General features: G+C 36.8%; 1 long non-coding RNA gene across 3 annotated transcripts; it reads left to right on the top strand.

Annotated features, from left to right (window-relative positions):
• The first annotated feature begins 4,879 nt into the window (after positions 1-4,879).
• Positions 4,880-18,091, top strand: LOC110731026. 3 transcript variants are annotated; one of them, XR_002513224.1, is made up of 8 exons: positions 4,880-5,388; positions 10,850-11,003; positions 13,932-13,983; positions 14,068-14,196; positions 14,293-14,428; positions 14,893-14,949; positions 15,923-16,031; positions 16,867-18,091. It is a non-coding gene; the product is annotated as an uncharacterized LOC110731026 (long non-coding RNA). The 3 variants fall into 3 exon arrangements; XR_002513225.1 differs by having other exon boundaries at positions 10,946-11,003; XR_002513226.1 differs by lacking the exon at positions 10,850-11,003.
• Positions 18,092-18,513: the final 422 nt, after the last annotated feature.

Here is an 18,513-nt window from a genome sequence, read left to right on the forward strand (position 1 = left end):
GACCGCTTGCCTCTAGCGTTGTAAATGGCTTCTTCAAAGGTTGGTCTGTGTAGACCACAATTGAATGTGCCAAGAAGTATGACTGCAGCTTTTTTGATGCCATGTACAATGCTAAGCCAAATTTTTCAATGGGGGATACCTTAGCTCAACGTTATGTAGAACGTGGCTAATAAAGTAGACAGGGATCTGGCGGTCGTCCCGTTCAGAAAGTAGGACGGCACTTAAGGAGTGTTCTGAGATAGCAAGATAGATAAATAGCTTCTCGCTCTTAAGTGGACTGACAAACCGAGGCAATGTATGTAAATGGCCTTTTAGCTGTACGAATGCTTCCTCGGCCTCCTCTATCCACTCAAACATGACTTTCTTTTTTATGGTTTGAAAGAAATAGCGGCACTTATCCCCTGATCTTGACAGAAGTGCGGCCAAACAGCCGGTCAATCTTTGGACTTCTTTAATTGTCCTTGGTGACTTCATGTCCATGACAGCTTGGATTTTTTCAGGGTTGGCCTCGATTCCACGTTGATCAATTAAAAATCCGAGAAATTTACCGGACTCAACACCAAAGACACATTTCTTTGGATTTAACATCATCTTATGCCGCCTGAGTTCGGTGAAAGTTTCTCGTAGATCCTTCAAATGGTCGGCCGACTCTTTTGACTTGAAAATCATGTCATCAATGTACGCCTCCATATTCCGGCCGAGCTGATCTCTAAAGACTGTGTTAACAAGTCGCTGAAAGGTAGCTGGGGCATTCTTAAGGCCGAATGGCATAACTTTGTAACAATACAACCCCTGCTCAGTCACGAACGCTGTTTTCTCCTGGTCTTCTTCCCATAACGGAATTTGATGGAATCCGGAGTATGCATCCATAAAGCTCATCAGGGCATGCCCGGCCGTCGAATCAACCAGACGGTCGATTTTGGGCAGGGGAAAGCTATCCTTAGGGCATGCCTTGTTTAGATCGGTGTAATCTATGCACATTCTCCAAGTTCCATTCGGATTCTTGACAAGGACCACATTGGCCACCCATTCTGGGTAATAGCATTGCCGAATGAAACCTGCGTCCAGAAGCTTCTTGAATTCTGCTGCGGCCACCTGATTCCTCTCTTCTCCATGATTCCTTTTCTTCTGGCGGACAGGTTTAACGGCCTGATTTACAACCAATTTGTGCACGGCCAGATCTGGACTTATATCTGGCATCTCGCCGACATCAAATGCAAATACATCCTTTAACTCTCTTAATAATTGAATTAACTCATCCCTAAGCACACCCAAAGCTATAGTGCCCACACTGACCGTCCGACTTGGTTGATCGGGGTCAAGCACTATATCCTGGTGACTGCCGGCCGGCTGGGGCTTAGCTCTTCTGGCCGTCCGACAGTCATTAGCTGCTATGCTTGCTCTATCTTGGTCGCCTTACGCTTCTGACCGACCTGGTGTGTTGGGAGTGAGGTTCCTTCTTCTTTTGGCTCGGACGATTTTGGTCCGCGCGCTGTAGGCTTAACAGCCAAGTGATTGCATTCCTTAGCCATCTTCTGACTTCCTTGGATTGTACCTATTTTCCCGTCTGTCCTTTCAAACTTTAGCAGCATTAGGTGAGGCACAATGACTGCTTTTGCTGCATTCAGTGTAGGACGACCGAGTATGACATTATATCCAGTCAGTTCTTTCACTACCAAGAAGCGGACAACCATATCTCTTCCTTCCCCCTTTTGCCCGAATCGGACAGGTAAGTCTATCCGCCCCACTGGGTGGATGACATTCCCCCGAAATCTGACCAGCGGGTGAGTGATGTCCTGGAGAGCATCCTCTGGGAAGCTTAGATTCTTCAAGGCGGCCAGGCTGATGATATCAGTCGCGCTACCCGTGTCTATCAATATTCGTCCGACCTTCAAATTGGCTATCTTCATAATGAATACCATGGGATCATTGTGCAAGGCTTTGACCTCCCCCCGATCGGCCTCACTGATGATTACTTCGGGGAAGGGTTCAGCCTTCACTGAATCCATCTGCATCACCTTTCCCAGGTTCCGGGCGTCCTGCTAGATCCCTTTCATAGTGGGACCGCCTGAGGCAAATCCTCCTGATATCACGGCCACAAAGCCTGAATCAGTTTTGTTGCCATCATCTTCTTTATCTTTGTTCTTATCATTCTTCTGTCTTTTCTCGGACGTGTTGGTTGTCCGTGTGTAAGTGAATTTGGACTTCATCACATATGAATTCAGCATGCCCTTCTCGGCTAGTTTGTCCAGCAGTCTCTTTAAGTTAATGCAATCGTTCATGTCATGTCCCACATCCTTGTGGTAATTTAAAACCATTGTGCCTTAATCCCCAGAGAAATTCAGAGTAAGCCATTTCGTCTTGCAGATTATGAATTTGGGCTTTTTCTTGGTTAAATCACTAGACGTACGAGCGTAAGCCCTCATTTTTCTTGGACGATTGTCGCCAAGTTAAGGCTAGTCTTTCGAGGCGGTATGTTGTATGAAAAATTTCCCACGAACAGCAAACTAAGAGTAGTGAAACAATTGATACAACCGGCCGGCAAACTGTTGAACCAATCCTGTGCCACACCTTTCAGAGTGGCCGGGAAACATTTTCACCAAGTAGCATCACCTACGCTTTGCAAGTACATCAGGTTCCTGTACGAGGTGATGTGCTCTTCTGGGTTGCCCGTGCCATCATAAGCTCCCACAAGTACACTCTTCACCTTTGGTGGCTGAGGGGCATTTAAGATATCTTGCGAAAACGGGGGCGGCTTATCTACTAGAGTAAGTACGCGCATCTGCCAATCGATGGGTTGCGGTTGCATGGACGGTCCAGCCAGATAGGGAGCCTGCCCGTACACCTGCCCATATGGCCTATACTGTCCGTACACCTGGGGGTTCGGCTGCATCAAGCCATTGAACCCCTGAGGAGGCTGATATTGCAATGATTGTGCTGGAATAGGAGTTGAGGCATGAAAGACTGGAATAGGAGTCGGGGTGCGGACTGTCTGACTTCCACTGGAGATGGCCGTGTTGGTATGTTGGGAAAGAGAATGATGTGAAAAATCATCCGGCATAGTTGGGGTTGAAGCCGTGTCCGAGTAGGCGACACGTTCCCGCTGCTTATGCCAAAGGTAATCTCTTGCGTCCTTCCATCGTCTGGACGGCTCAGGCTCCTCTCTTCGAGGCTGCCTATCCCTCCCCCCAGTCGACTGCGTTTTCGCCAGCAAGTCAGAGAAATTAGTCCGCGTTACTCTCGGGGACCTTCCAGTCGGCCTTCGAAATGGAGTGTTTCCAGCGTCTGTTGCATGGACTACTTTGCTGTGCGTCTTCTTTGGAGCCCTCTGTTCCTCTCTCCCGGGCAGCTGCCTAGAGGTAAAGGCTCCAATTTTAATTTCTTTCCTGAGTTTGTTAAGCGCGACCTTAAGAGAGGCTGCGGTAACAGGAGGGTCATCAGCTTCTTCAAATGTGGCTGTCAGAGGATCGCTAGTACGGATCGTAGGGATTAAGTCCTCTACATGTCCATCCTCGCCTGGATTAGGTGTCTAACCGTCTATCGCCATAACGTACGAGTATCCCCACAGAAAACGCCAAATGTTTCGGGTATTTTTTGGATTTCTTGGGATACTGGTCACGCTCTTCTGGCAATGAGTCGGTCCAACCTGTAAAATAACGAATATTCCGATCAACAGAATATTCGCCTCCGACGATCAAGTCAGTGATCAGAACGGAAAAGGCTAGAGAGAGAAAGTAGAGAGAAGTTGGAGCTATTTAATGCTCTGTTGTTTTTAAATTGTCTGAATCCCCCCTCTCATCATAAATGATTGGGGTATTTATAAGGGTGGGACTCGTGCCCCTTTCTAAGGTTTATACCCTAGATTTGCGTGACGTGATTGGCTGTGCAATCAGTGAGTGCCACGTGCTACTCTGGGGGCGCCGTTTTGCGGCTTTCATTGATATCTCTCGGGATTTGGGCCCTGACGTTGTTAGGGTTTTCTGGTATGTTGATTATTAAGGGAACAGATGCCTTTAACACATGGCATCTACCCGTAGTGACACGTGTCACCCTATAACTGGGCCACGTGTCACTATGGGATTGGTCCACGACCTTAAGGGCTCTGAATTAGGTGGCATCTTCCCGTGGTGACACGTGTCACCCTATAACTGGGCCACATGTCACTATGGGATTGGCCCACGTATACGGGGTATTTTTACCCACAACAGTATGACCTCTTATTCATTTCCTAATGAACCTAAGTTCAATTCTGGACATAATTAATTTTTAATTGACGTGTACCATTCATATTTCTAACTATATTAAAAAAGAATAAACAAGACACTTACGTTATATTTTTGCTAATTTCAAACTCAATTCAGACCCTTAAGAATCCAAATTCGTAATATCTCGGTCTTAAAGGTAGGAATTCCATCACTACATCAAGCATCATTGGTTATAATATGTTGCATAAATTCATTATTTATTGTAAGAATTGGGCATGAATTGAATTGACAGAACTTGAAGATGACTGATATAGACACAAACTTGCCATAAGCTCAATGTGAAATGAGATATGGACCGACAAAAGGGACCTAGACCCCGTTCTTTAGAGCTGCTTTGTTCTGCTAAAATCTGCTTTGCTCTGCTCTGCTGAAATCTGCTCTGCTCTGCTTCAATCTGCTCTGCTCTGCTCTGCCCTGCTCTCCTCTACCCTGCTCTGCTTAAAAATAGTACTTAAAAATAGTTGCTTCAATCTGCTCTACTCTGCCCTGCCCTGCCCTGCTCTGCTCTGCCCTGCTCTACTTCAATCTGCTCTGCTCTGCTGAAATCTGCTTTGCTCTGCTCTGCTCTGCCTAGAAGCTCAAAAGAACAGAGCCCTAGTAGCACATGTGGACAAGTTGTGCATGAGTTGTTTACATAGATCACTAGTTCATTAAGGTCGTCATAATATGAATCTTTATTTTCTTGTTTAGCCATGTTCCATTTGAGCTTTGAGCATAAGTTTCGCTGACACAACACATGAGCTTGTACGGTCCAATCCATATTTTTTTTACCATTATTCAAATTATCAATGGAATTTGTTTAAAAAAAAATAAAAGTTTATCAATGTAGTATTTTTTTAAAAATTTAATTAATTTATTTTCTTCCTTGGATTATGAAATTCAAATTCAAATGTTTCAACCAGGGCTCCAATAAAAAACCAAAAGAAAAATGAAAAAAAAAAAAAAAGTTGACAGTTACCAATTTCTGTTATTTTCGCACCAGAAATTGCAATTGCATCATTACATGTATTCCTAATCAAACGGCTCTTTCATCTGCACAGTTACTCAATCTCAATGTATCGTCCTCGATCATGTTGCGATCATTTTGGCGGCCCATTGTTCGCTTCTCTCTCCTATATTTCCGGTAACTTTCTTTCTCCAATTTTCAATTTCTTTTTGTTTGCTTAATTGAAATCAATTATCATTTTGGAGGTGAATTATCCTGATTACCGAAGTTTTGTTGATTGATTAGGTTTAGGGTTCATATTATTAACTCAATAGATTACTGTGATGAATTAGTTTAGCTTACTTGAGCAGAAAAGAAATAAAAATTAGGGTTTTTGGGTGATTAATTTGCAATGAAGGTTGAAATTTGTAAAATGTGAGATTAGTTTAAAGTGTTCTTAAATTATGGTATGCTTTAATTATATATAAACTACTACTGGTATTAGTTTAGTTGGTTTGCATACTGATTCATTTTAATTACAATGCAATGTTGGAACTCGATACTTATAATGCAAGGACTGTAATAATTGGAGTTCCTAGTATAATGGAATAACATTTGAAAGTAGAGAGTTGCTTCCGACTTTCGAGGTGGTTGTTGTAGTTCGAGGTGGTTGATTAATTCGTGGTGGTTGTTGTAATTACTCCAAAGGTGGGAGAGTTGTGGCATTGTGCTAAGGTTAGATGCTATTAATGCAAATGAGTGATATTGTTTGATGGAATGAATGCTTAAGATTTTAGTGAATAGATGCCTAATGGGGTCTAAGAGAGGCATAAATTCTGTATATCTGTAGTTTTATTAAGACAGTCATGTTAAAGGAAGAGAAGTGAAGGTGTTGAATTGGGATAATTCTTGCTAAAAAGAAGAAGATTCTTGAGCTGAGGCTTCAGGAGGTCTTTTAAGTCATTGAAGCATTGTTGGTCTGATTTGCCTCATTTTGCGAGGCTTCTCCATCATCTGCAGGCTTTGGTGCTACTTTGTGAAAAGCCATTATAAAATGCCTTTTTGAAACTGCAGTACAACACCTATCAAGGCCATTGTGTGCTTATGAATTTACCATTACAATATATCATTAAAGGCATTATTATATGTATTGTTATATTTGAGATTCTCAATGATAACCCTTTTGATTTATTTATAAGTCAAGCCAAACTTTTAGATTATCTTATGTTTTCATGAATGATATGAGGTATGATGTAACTGGAAAGTTTATAAGTGACATTGAAGAGACTGTTTTTTATATATATTTTCATAGAAATTCATGGACAAAGTCCAATTTGGATTAGCAAAAATGTCAAAACAGTAGTAATTAATCATCCATTCTTTAAGATACTTTTGACTAATCCCCATGGCAGTAAGGCTGAACAGGTTGTCATTTTACTCCTACAAGGGTATTTTGGACTATGTACTTATCATTACAGGATTGTAAGTGATAGGAAGATCTCTTCATAAATGATAGAAAAGCTTGGTTTGTCTATGCCATATGTCAATTGACTTTCTTTGTTGGCTTATGGATTGAAGGTCATGGGTGATTTTTTTTTGCTGTTTTGGTTTAAAAAACATAAAGTGATTACAAGAAGGTATACGAGCTTGCCTATATATTGCAATTCATTGGTTTGATTTTTTTTCTTATTTATGTACTATGTCAAGATTTGGTCTTTCTTAAGGGAATAATCCTCATAGATTTATAGTTTTGATTTGAGATCCATTTTAGTAGAAAGTTCCTGTGAAGTTAGATGAGTGAGTGCAAATGTTTTAATTTACTATTTATAGTTTCTATCATTTAAACCCCCGATTGATGTAAGCAGGAGGTTACAGAAGTTTATGAACTTTCTTGTATCTCAGGGAATACATTTTGTGAGTTGGAAATGCTTTTTGTAAGTCTAAGGAAGAAGGAAGTTTGGGTTTGGAACATCTCCTTAGCGGGATTTGTATCTTCTTTGACAAGCCTTCTCTCTGGCAAAAACTATTTAGGAGAAGCTATATTTTTTAAAGAAATGGGTAGGATTGGCATGAAGGAACTCATTTTTTTTTTGGTTGGACTATTTGCCGAGAGAACAGTTTTATTTTTTATTTTTTTTTATTATCCTTTTTCCTCATGTATATCAGTGATGCTCAGTGGAGTAAGTTCTGTAAACTTCCATGTTGGGTGGAATTTTCACAAGTGGGAGTTTATTACTAACTTGTTGAGAAGCCTTATGACTATTTTCTTGTGGACTTCTTAAGGCAGAAAAGTTTGTTGGCTAATTGCTAGTTCACTAGATTTGTTTATTTTAGTTAAAGCCACTACTAAAAATATGTATAACATGCAACTTTTCTGTATATTCTATATCTTATTATTTCGAATGCTTAGTTTCATAGGGGGTGACGATATATATGTAGCTGGGTAATTTGGAGAAATCTAGTACTGTTCTTTTGGTTTCAAGGCCAAGCTGGGCATTGTAAATATATCTAATGGACTGACTACTGTTAGGATTTGCTGGGTTTCATATATATATATATATATATATATATATATACATACACTTCCTCCTTTTTCTTTTACTTGCAACACTTTCCTAAAAAGGAAGTGTCACAATACTTGCAACACACTATAAAAGGAAAGTTACTTTAGGAAAAAACTATACTATTTCCCTTATTTAAAGCACATGGCCCACTAAATTACACTCCTAACAACCACTCATCCTATTTTAAAGTTTATTATATCATGTAAACCCCACCTTTCTTAATTACCGTGCTAAAGGGTGTGTTGCATCTAAAAGAAAATGGAGGAAGTATATATATATATATATATAATTTTTCATCCCCTAAGGGGTTGTCCTGTATATATGGGGTTTAAGAGATATGAGTAGAACACTCTTTGTCAAGATATCTATAGGGATGATTTGAATGGAGAGGGATAATAGGAGTTCTGATGTTCTATTGTCCATTTTCTTCTTTGGGAATTGGGAGCCTTATTGTACTGGTTATTGATTCTAAGTTTCTCTCCACACTCACAAGGCTTTTGTTGGGTGTGATCAGAATTTTCTCTCTTTTTCTGTCTTTTTGCTTGAGCTTGGCATACTTTGTTTACCTCTTACTTTTTTTTTACTTGTGTTAGTGTAATCTTTTCTTGGGTCTGTTTTAAAATTTTCTGTAGAGACTAGAGAGGCAATAAATTTTCCAAAATGATTCATGAAATGATGGTTGATTGTTTGGTGAGTGAATAGAGGTTTGCTGATTAAGCTGGAAGGTGGACTCTGGGTAAGAAGCTTACCTATGCACAGTCACTAATTTCAACCTTTCAGGCAGCTATGTGGAGTTTGAGATGATATGAAAAAAAAAAAAGAAACAGTAATGCTGCTCGTTCTGCAAATAGCTAGATTTTTTGTCTTGGCATCTTTCAACAGTTTTTTCACATTTGTTGTTCTCTATAGATTGTATTACTATACTTATTTTCTACAATTTAACAAATACGGGGCAATCGATTGAGTACAAGATAAGGGAGAATCTCTTAAGATGGTTTGGCCATGTAAGGAGACTAAGTGATGCACCGGTAAGGAGGCTTGAAGAATTGCAAAGTTTTGGGATCACGAGAGGTAGGGGAAGACCTACGAAAACTGTGAAGAGGGTGATTGAGAGTGACATGAGTTCTATGGGGATTGAAGAGAATATGGTATTGGATAGGGTTGTGTGGAGGGAGAAAATTCACGTCAACAGCGTGAATTGATTATATATACTTTTAAATTTTATTTTCATTTTAAATTTTATTTTTAGCTCACCAATATTTTATGAACTGTATTGTATTCTTTTGCTAAAGTTTTCTCAAACCTTATGTTTTCAACTTGAACGTTTTAACCACTCGTTTAAAACTTTTTTGAATTTTATTCTTGATTTTCTTTTACAACTCCCTCAATTTTTTTAATGCTCTTTTGTTTACTCACTTTACTTACCTTTTTCAAACTCTTTAAAATGATGGTTTTGCTAGGTCCGTTTCTTTATATTGTAAGATTTTTTTTGACGATTCATGTCAGCCGACCCCAATCATATTGGTATTAAGTCTTTGTTGTTGTTGTTGTTGTTGTTGTTGTGGTATCAAATACGGGGCAATTGTCTAGAATATCTGATGTGCATTATGATGTACAGGCGTGCAGCATATAAAGCCAAGTTTTTTGTATTTTAAAGTGCTGTAATGACTTCATGAGTATTTTCTGGAGAAATGCATCATTACATCCAGCTCTCTCTTGAATTCTTGATTAGTCATCTACAGTAATTCTAATTGTCTTTACTGAACCTTGGATCTCTGTTATATCATCAATGAATTGAAGGGAATTGAAGTCATTGATATATTTGACAGGGTATATACATTGCACGTTGCTTCTGTGTAATAAACTAACCTAAGGAGGGGTAATATGGGTAGTCTAGTATTATTAGGTTAGTAGTCTTAAGTTTTAGTATAGATAGAGAGAGGGGGGAAAGGAAGTAGTAGGAAGAAATTTGTTTTGGGAATCCTTAGAGAGTTATGGCCTCAAGCCATTGTTAGAGAGTTATAGCCTCAAGCTATTGCTATATTGAGAGCAATAGCCTAAAGCTATTAAACCTATCATTTTGTAAACCTTTTGCCATTTTCAATCAATATTCAAGCTTCCATCTTTATTATATCTTCTTATTAAATCAATTATCAAAAATCAGATTATTTTCTCTCTATTTCCTGTTGAGCAAGTTAGCAATAATCTCAGTCTATTACATTCTGTTTGACGTTTCTCTGCTGAACAATTGGATTTTGTACCTAATACTATGATTTAATGTCACAAATACTGTGGCTTTGGAGACAATAGTGTGATATTATATACAAATTTTCCAAGAAGCAGTTGTGGACATTTTATTAACTATCGTAGAAATTGTTACATATGGTGATAGGCATGACTCATCAATCTTTAAGTAAGAGTTTGTCTTCTTTTTTTTTTTTTTTTTTTTTTTTTTTTTTTTTTTTTTTTGTGTGTGTGTGTGTGTGGTAATATGCATTATGATACTTGTTTTAATTATTTCAAAGTCCTGCCACTTGAAAAAACTTTCCCAGATGTTTCACGGAACATCAAGTGTTAGCTGAGTTTGACCACGTGCTCAAGGTTAGTATTAATACCAAGAACAGGATTGAGGCAAAGGTGCTTCAGTACCTGAGCATAATGATACAAAATTTACACAGTGAACATGCAATTTGTAAGGATCCTCTATTATTCACATGCATTTGGCTTCTCTTAGGTCTCATTACTTCTCCTTACTGTGTGGGCATGGCATGTGTGTCTTTTTCCCCATTTTTCTTCTATTAGAGGCAGGTTAGTTAACATCTTCCAATTCCAATTCCCTTTTTACTTTTAACACTGACCTCATTACTGGTACTCTTGGGATTTTTTTTTTTTTTTTTTTTTATCAATTATATGTTTGTCTTTGGTATGACACTGACTATTGTATTATCAATGGGCACATCAACAACCTTATCACACATGAGTATGGGTTCCATATCAGTGATATAGCTTTGTACTGTCTGTCATTTATGAGGTCAAAATCTTTTATTTCTTAGCCTTGTTGAGGCAATCTCACTTGCCTTAATAATGCTTTTCAGCACAAGTAGCTGTTGAAATTGATAGAATCCCAGCTATAAGGGGAGACTGATATGCTTATGATCTTTGTGGCTGTCCTTGCTTTAAATCCGAATCAGGGCTGTCAGTGGGAAGCTGAGCAAAGACACCATCTGTCTTCTTCTAAAAGTCCAAGAGGTACTACTTATAGAAATATTGTGCTCATATTTATTTTATTTTTGAAATGAAAAATATATTCAAATAAATTTTGATTTCCGGTAACAATGCAATGTCGGAACTTGAGTATTGACAAATAAGAGAGTATTAACTACGTAAAATGCAAGCACTATAATAATTGAAGTTACTAGTACAATGGAATAACATTGGAAAGTAGAGAGTTTCTTTCGAGGTTGTTGTAATTACTCCAAAGGTGGGAGAGTTGTGGCATTGTGCTAAGGTTGGATGCTATTAATGCAAATGATTAAATTGTTTGATGGAATGAATAATTAGGATTCTCCCGAATATATGTCTATTGGGTCTAGGAGAGGCATAAATTCTGTATATATGTAGTTTTATTAAGACGGTCATGTTGAATGGAGCGAAATAGATGTATTGAATTGGGATAGGTTTTGCTTAAAAGAAGAAGATTCTTGAGCCAAGGCTTCAGAGATGTCTTTTAACTTTTTAAGTCATTGAAGCATTGTTGGTCTGATTTGCCTGATTTTGCGAGGCTGCTCCATCATCTGCATGCTTTGGTGCCTTTTTGTGAAAAACCATTATAAAATGCCTTTTTGCAACTTCAGAACAACACCTATCAAGGCCATTGTGTGCTAATGAATTTTCCTTTACCATAAATGATTAAATGCATTATTATATGTATTGATATTTTTGAGACTTACACTGATAAACCTTTTGATTTATTTATAATTCAAGTCAAACTTTTAGGTTCTCTTATCAATATGAGGTGTGTTTTAACTGGAAAGTTTATAAGAGACATTGAAGAGACTGTTTTTAAAACACTTGATTTTCAATGGTGAAGACATGAAACTGATTTTTCTGATATGTCAATTCATTATGGGGCAGCCTTGAGCATCATGAAATGTTGTATATGCAACTTTACCACACTTGACAACTTACTGTAGTCATGATGCAACAAGAATGTACTATTCTTGAGCCTATATACGTCACAAAATTGATGTGTAGATTACATTTCTAGGTTTATCAATTTTTTTTTTTCAATAATTTTGCATAAGGTCATAGTCATACAGTTTTTGCCAGTATGATTATAGATGCTAATGCTTAAAGTTGACATAGTGTGATCACAAAATTTCAAATGCAGTATTTTATTTAGAGAAAAAAACAGAAATAAAATGACCCTCTATTTTCTTATGTTTTATTGTTATCTTTCAAGGTTTAATTTCAACTATGAATCTCTTCAACATGTAATTTGTTTTTATAGCACAAGAGAATTTATTACGATTCTAATTTATTAATACAAGAATAAACTTATTTTTGTTTAGAGTTTCCCAGATATATTTTCAGAGGAATTCATGTGGAGCCCAATTTGGATTAGCAAATATGTCAAAACATTAGTAATTAATCATCCATTCTGCACCATTTTGTCACCTATTTGACTACCTGTAAGAGTCTGGTTCAATTAAAATGAAGTTACTTTTTACTCATCCCCATGACAGTGAAGGCTGAACATGTTGCCACTTTACTCCCACACACAGGAGCCTAAGTGATAGGAAGTTCTCTTTATAAGCAATAGGAAAGCCTGATTTGTCTGTGACATAAGTCAATTGGCTTTTCTTTGGTGGCTTATGGATTTAAGGTCATGGGTGATTTTCTTTGCTTATTTAGTCTTAAAAATATAAAGTAATTACAAGAAGGTATATGAGCTTGCTATTTATATTGCGATCATTGGTTTGATTTTTCTTCTTGTTTATGGACTTTGTCAAGATTTGATCTTTCATTAGGGTATAACCCTCATATGTTTATAATTTTGATCTTGAGTTCCGTTTTAGTAGAAGGTTCCCGTGAAGTTAGATGAGTGCAAATGTTTAATGTACTTTTTCTAGTTTTTACCATTTTAAACTCCCCGATTGATGTAAGCAGGTGGTTAGAGAGGTTTATGAACTTTCTTGAAGTCTAGAGAAGGCTTTTTGTGAGCTGTGAGAAATCTAGTACTTTCGAGTTCTTTTGGTTTCAAGGCCAAGCTAGGCATTGTAAATATATCTAATGGATTATAGTTTGTCGACTTATCTCTAGCATAGCCTTTAAGTGTTTTTAAAATTTGCTGTTTTTTTTTTTTTTTTTTTTTTTTCATCTATCCTTTATTTATGAGGTTTGAGAGATATGAGGTGAACATTTTTTGTTAAGCTATCTATGTGGATGATTTGATTGGAAAGGAATAATGGGAGTTCTGTGGTCTATTTTCCTCTTTGCAAGCTTTTTTGGACTGGTTATTGCTTTTAGCTTATCTCCACACTCACAATGCTTTTGTTGGGTGTGATAAGAATTCTCTTTCTTCTCCGCCTTTTTGCTTGAGCTTGGCATGCTTTTGTTACCTCGTATTTTTTTTTCCTTGTATTAGTGTAATCTTTCCTTATTTGTATCTGTTTTAAAATATTTGTGGAGAGGCGATAAACATTCCAAAATGATTCATGAAATTGTGGTTGATTGTTTGGTGAGTGGTAAATAGAGGTTTGTTGATTAAGTTGGAAGGTTGACTCTAGGTAAGAACTTACCAATGTACAGTCACTTATTTCAACCTTTCAGGCAGTTACATGAAGTTTGAGATGTTAAATAAAAAAAATGTAACAGTAATGTTGCCCGTTCTGCAAATAGCTAGAGTCTTTGTCCTGGCTTCTTTCAACAGGTTTTTCGCATTTGTTGTTTTTTCGACCTTGAGAATAGATTGTATAAATATACTATTTATCAAATACGGGGAAATTTTGAAAATCTGATGTGACATTATGATGTACAGCATATAAAGCTAAATCTTTTTTATTCAAAAGTGCTGTAATGACTTCATGAGTATTTTCTAGAGAAATGCATCTGTCTTTCTCTTGAATTCTTGATTACAGTAAATCTAATTGTCTTTTTTTGAACCTTTCTTCTCAGTTATATCATCAATGAATTGCAGGGAATTGAAGTCGTTCATACATTTAATAGGGTATACGTCTCGCACTGCTTCTGTTTGACGGTTCTCTGTTGAACTATTAGATTTTGTACTTAACACTATGATTTAATGTCACAGATACTGTGGCTTTGGAGACAATAGTCGGATATTGTATATAAAATTTTTTCCAGGAAACAGTTGTGGACATATTGCAAACTATTGTAGAAAAATTTACATATGGTGATAGGCATGACCCATCATCTTCGAGTAAGAGTTTGTCCTTTTTTTTTTCCTTTAATGTTTATTTGGTAATATGCATTATGATACTTGTTCTAATAATTACAAGAATTTTTTTTTCCCCAGTTCATGGAACATCAAGTGTTAGCTGAGTTTATCTGCATGCTCAAGATTAGTAGGGATACCAAGAACAGGATTGAGGCAAAGGTGCTTCAATACCTGAGCATAATGATACTAAATCTACACAGTGAACATTTATTTTGTAAGGATCTATGATTCACATACATTTGGTTTCCCTTAGCTCTCATTACCTCCTCTTGCTGTGTGGGCATGGCGTGTATGTCTTTTTCCTCTTATAGGCAGTTTAGTTAACATCTTCCAATTCTGATTCCCATTTTACTTCCAACACTGACCTCAAAACTGGTACTCCTTAATTTTATATTCAGTTATATGTTTGTCTTTGGTACAACACTGACTATTGCATTAGCAGTTGGCACATCAGCAGCATCATCACACATGTGTATGAGTTTCATGTCAGTGATATATCTTTGTACTAAGTTTTATGAGGTCAAAATCTTTTTATTTCCTAGCCTTGTTGAGGCAATCTTACCTTCATAAATAATGCTTCTTGGCACGAGTAGTTGTTGGAATTGATAGAATCCAGATATAACAGAGAGACTGATGCTTTGGATCTTTGTGGCTAACCTTGCTTTAATTCTGGATCAGGGCTGTGAGTGGGAAGCAGAACAAAGACACCGTCTGTCTTCTCTAAAATTCCAAGAGGTAAATACTACTTATAGGAATATTATGCTTTTTTTTTCTTTTTTTTTTTGAAATGAAAAATACATTCAAATAAACTTTGATTCCCTTTTTAGCAAAATCTGTTTGAGCTACATGCTCATATAGGTGTCTTGTTCATTATCTTATATGTTCTCCTGTCTAGTTGAAGCAATAATTGTGGCTTTTAAACCTTTTAATGGCTTGAGAGAGGACTGTAATAGACTAACTTTAGGAGAGGCACTTTGGGAAGTCTAGTATTATTAGGTTAGTAGTGTTTAGCCTAAGTATAAATAGAGAGAGGGAAGAAAGAAGGAGGTAGGCAGAATCTTGGTGCAAACCCATGAGAGTTGTGGCCTAAAGCCATTATAGAGTTGTGAGCTAAACTCACTTGGAGCTTGATAGGCTAAACCCATCTTTTGTAATCCTTTTTCCATTATCAATCAAAATGTAAAGCTTTCACCTTTATTAATCTTTAGTAATTTTATAATATTTACAATCAGAAAATCAGTCCATTACAGCTGGTGTCAGAGCAATACGGTCTATGACCATGGTTACCTCTGTATCACAACTAAATGGCCTCGAAGAGAAGGTTCAAGTTCAGGAAGAAAGATTGATGCTTTAATTAACAGGACACGAATTACAGAAAAGATAGGTTTAACCTATCAAGCTCCAAGTGAGTTTAGCTCACAACTCTTTTATCAATGGCTTTAGGCCATAACTCTTGCATGGGTTTACACCAAAATTCAGCCACCTTCTTCTTTCTCCCCTCTCTCTATTTATACTTAGGGTAAAAACTACTAAACTAATAATACTAGACTACCGACATTGCCCCTCCTTATGTTAGTCTATTACCAGGATTTCTTTTAGTTCTTTATTTACCTGTTATATACTTTTTGCGTGGTCAACTATTTATTATCGATTGGTGATGAGACAATACTGATTCTTGTAAAAAATTTGTTCATTGTTTTAACTGCAGGGTGTTTTTACATAGTTTCCTCTATATACTTTAGCCCTTAAATTTGCACACCATGGGGAGAAGGTCATTCAGACAGCCATTCATTCTCTTACTCTAAGCATATATAATGGTACGATTTTTTTTCCTTCCCCTTCTTCCGTTCTCCTCTCTTTCCTGGGGAGAGTGAAGTTCATATAAATGTGAAGATTTTAATTTTGCAAAAGTCCTTTTGACTATGCAGTTAGTGATGATATGATCTATCATTCCTGACAACACATCCAGTATTGAGTACTTCTCTGACTTGGTTCTCAAATTGGGGTATATTCTTTTTCTGTGTATATTAGAATATTAGATTCATAATCATTCACAGGCTGTGGATTTTGATTGTTTGTGGGATATTAAGGGGTGTTTATTTGTTTTCGACACAGGAACAAATACTTTTTTAGTAAGAGGACAGAGTTGATATCTATTATAGTCTTTATAGGCAAGTTCTTGGATGACCTTTACTATATTAAGGACATACTTTGTCTTGTTAAATCTCATTTGAACACTATGGGTCATTCACAAGCTCCTAGGTTTGCTGGTGGTGCCCATAATGGCATAATGAACCCGTATCCCGTTGCAGTTGGAAAAAAAAAAATGTAAGAGAACTTCTTAAGTAATCAGATATTCAGGGTTATGTCATAGCTTTGAAGAACTTAGATGCTGTTCACATGTGGATTGTGGAATATTTTACAATAAAAGGATCTGTATTAAATCACTTTCATGCTTTATGTAGTAATTTTGAAAAGAAAGTCCTGTTGTCTAATGTCAAGACAAAGACCATGAGGCAAAAGGATTAGGCTGCATATGATTTTAACTAGCTTACATGTTTGACATGTTATGATGTATGTAACATGTCACATTAGCAATTGCATTTTCGCTGTGATGTGAGATTTCTAAATATATCTTTTGTCTGACCACAGGGTGTCAAGATTTCTTCTGTACTTATCGATATCTACTTTCTCATCTACTTCAAGTGGTTGTAAAGAAGGATATGTTGGATTCTGTGGCCAGTCTAATTCTGAATCCTCATGTGGCATTGGGTCTTGTGATTGGTACTGAGGACTCTGCTGTTGATAGTACTCAAGCCATCTTCTGATCAGCTTAACAGTATTAAGAAAATTTTAAACTCCAGTCTCGAGTCTCAGTATGATGACGAAGAATTTGAGGTTATCTTGGAGGCCAAGTTATCAGCTCACTGTATAACAAGTTTTCAGTGCGACAGTCAGCAGGAGAGGAAGATAGCGTAACGTGACTAGTTTATTTCAGCATTATATACTTTTTAAATGCACAGTTTAAGAAAAGGCAGAGGTATAGTCTAGGGAGATTATGCATGTTGCTCAGCGTTGCCAGTGTAGCTTATTGTCCTCAGGCTGCTGTTGCTTGCAGGGCAGTTTACTATATAGTGAATGTATTTGGTAGTTTATGCCTTGATTTATTGTGGATAATGCATACTGTCAGTATAGGAGCAAGTACTTTTGATTTTAAACTATAGTTTGGTAAAACTTCATTCTCTTGTAGATTTATTTTTTTTTTTTTTTTTTTTTTTTTTTTTTTTTTTTTTTTTTTTTTTTTTTTTTTTTTTTTTTTTTTTTTTTTTTGCATTTCGAAGTGGAATGCTCCTCTATGGAGGTTGTGACTTGTGAGACGGGTTTTCATATTAATTATAGTTGTTAACACTGTTTTGGACCTTAGTCGGCAATTGCAGGTGTGTTTTTTTGCTGTGATGTCTTGTAATTGGTCTCGGTTGATACAAGATAGATTCAGTCATTATTTTGTCTGTATCGCCAATACATAATGGTCATGTATGGATTGTAAGAGTTTTGGCTTTTCACTGAGGCCATAATTTCATAACAGTTGATACGAAGTATATTGGAAGGTTGAGGGGATTTAGCTTATAGAACTGGAAAATAACAATAGTTGTGAAGGCATTAATGGTTTGGAACTGGTGGTTGATTAAGAGGTTGCTGCTGAGGGTTTTGGTGCTGCATTGCATTGTTGCTGCTCTGCTGTCCTTTCTTCTTCTTTTTTTTTTTTTTTTTTTTTGTGATATTTAAAGCATTTTAAAATGATATGTCTACGACGGAAATTCGAAAGCATTTTAGGAGGTGAGAGATGAATAAGTCTCCATTCCCTGAAAAAAAAAAATGACGAACAAGTCACCATTTTAAGGGATTTTTATTCTGTCTTAACTAGAGTGATTATGATTTATGACTTATGAGTGACAAAATGCAAAATTTTTGTCCTTTTTTTTTTGTGTATTAGAGGAAATGGAGAGAATGGAAGGAAAGGGAAATAGAGGAAAATATATTGGCTTTCATTCGGATAACAAATGAGAAAAGAAGGGAATTAGATGGAAAAAAAATAAAAGGATTAAAATGTAAGAAATTGATGTCATGGTATTAGTATCATTCCTATAATCAAATAAAGTCTTTTTTAGTCTTTTTAGTGCAGGATAGGAATAATGTACCCTCTTTCTTAGCTAGCTCAGAAGGCAAAAAATGGAACTTACTCCTGTTTTGTTGAAGTCAAAAACACTTCTGTGACCAATCATGTCTGCAATTTGATGT

This window comes from Chenopodium quinoa, unplaced genomic scaffold, assembly GCF_001683475.1.
Source record: "Chenopodium quinoa cultivar QQ74 unplaced genomic scaffold, ASM168347v1, whole genome shotgun sequence".
NCBI lineage: Eukaryota > Viridiplantae > Streptophyta > Magnoliopsida > Caryophyllales > Amaranthaceae > Chenopodium > Chenopodium quinoa.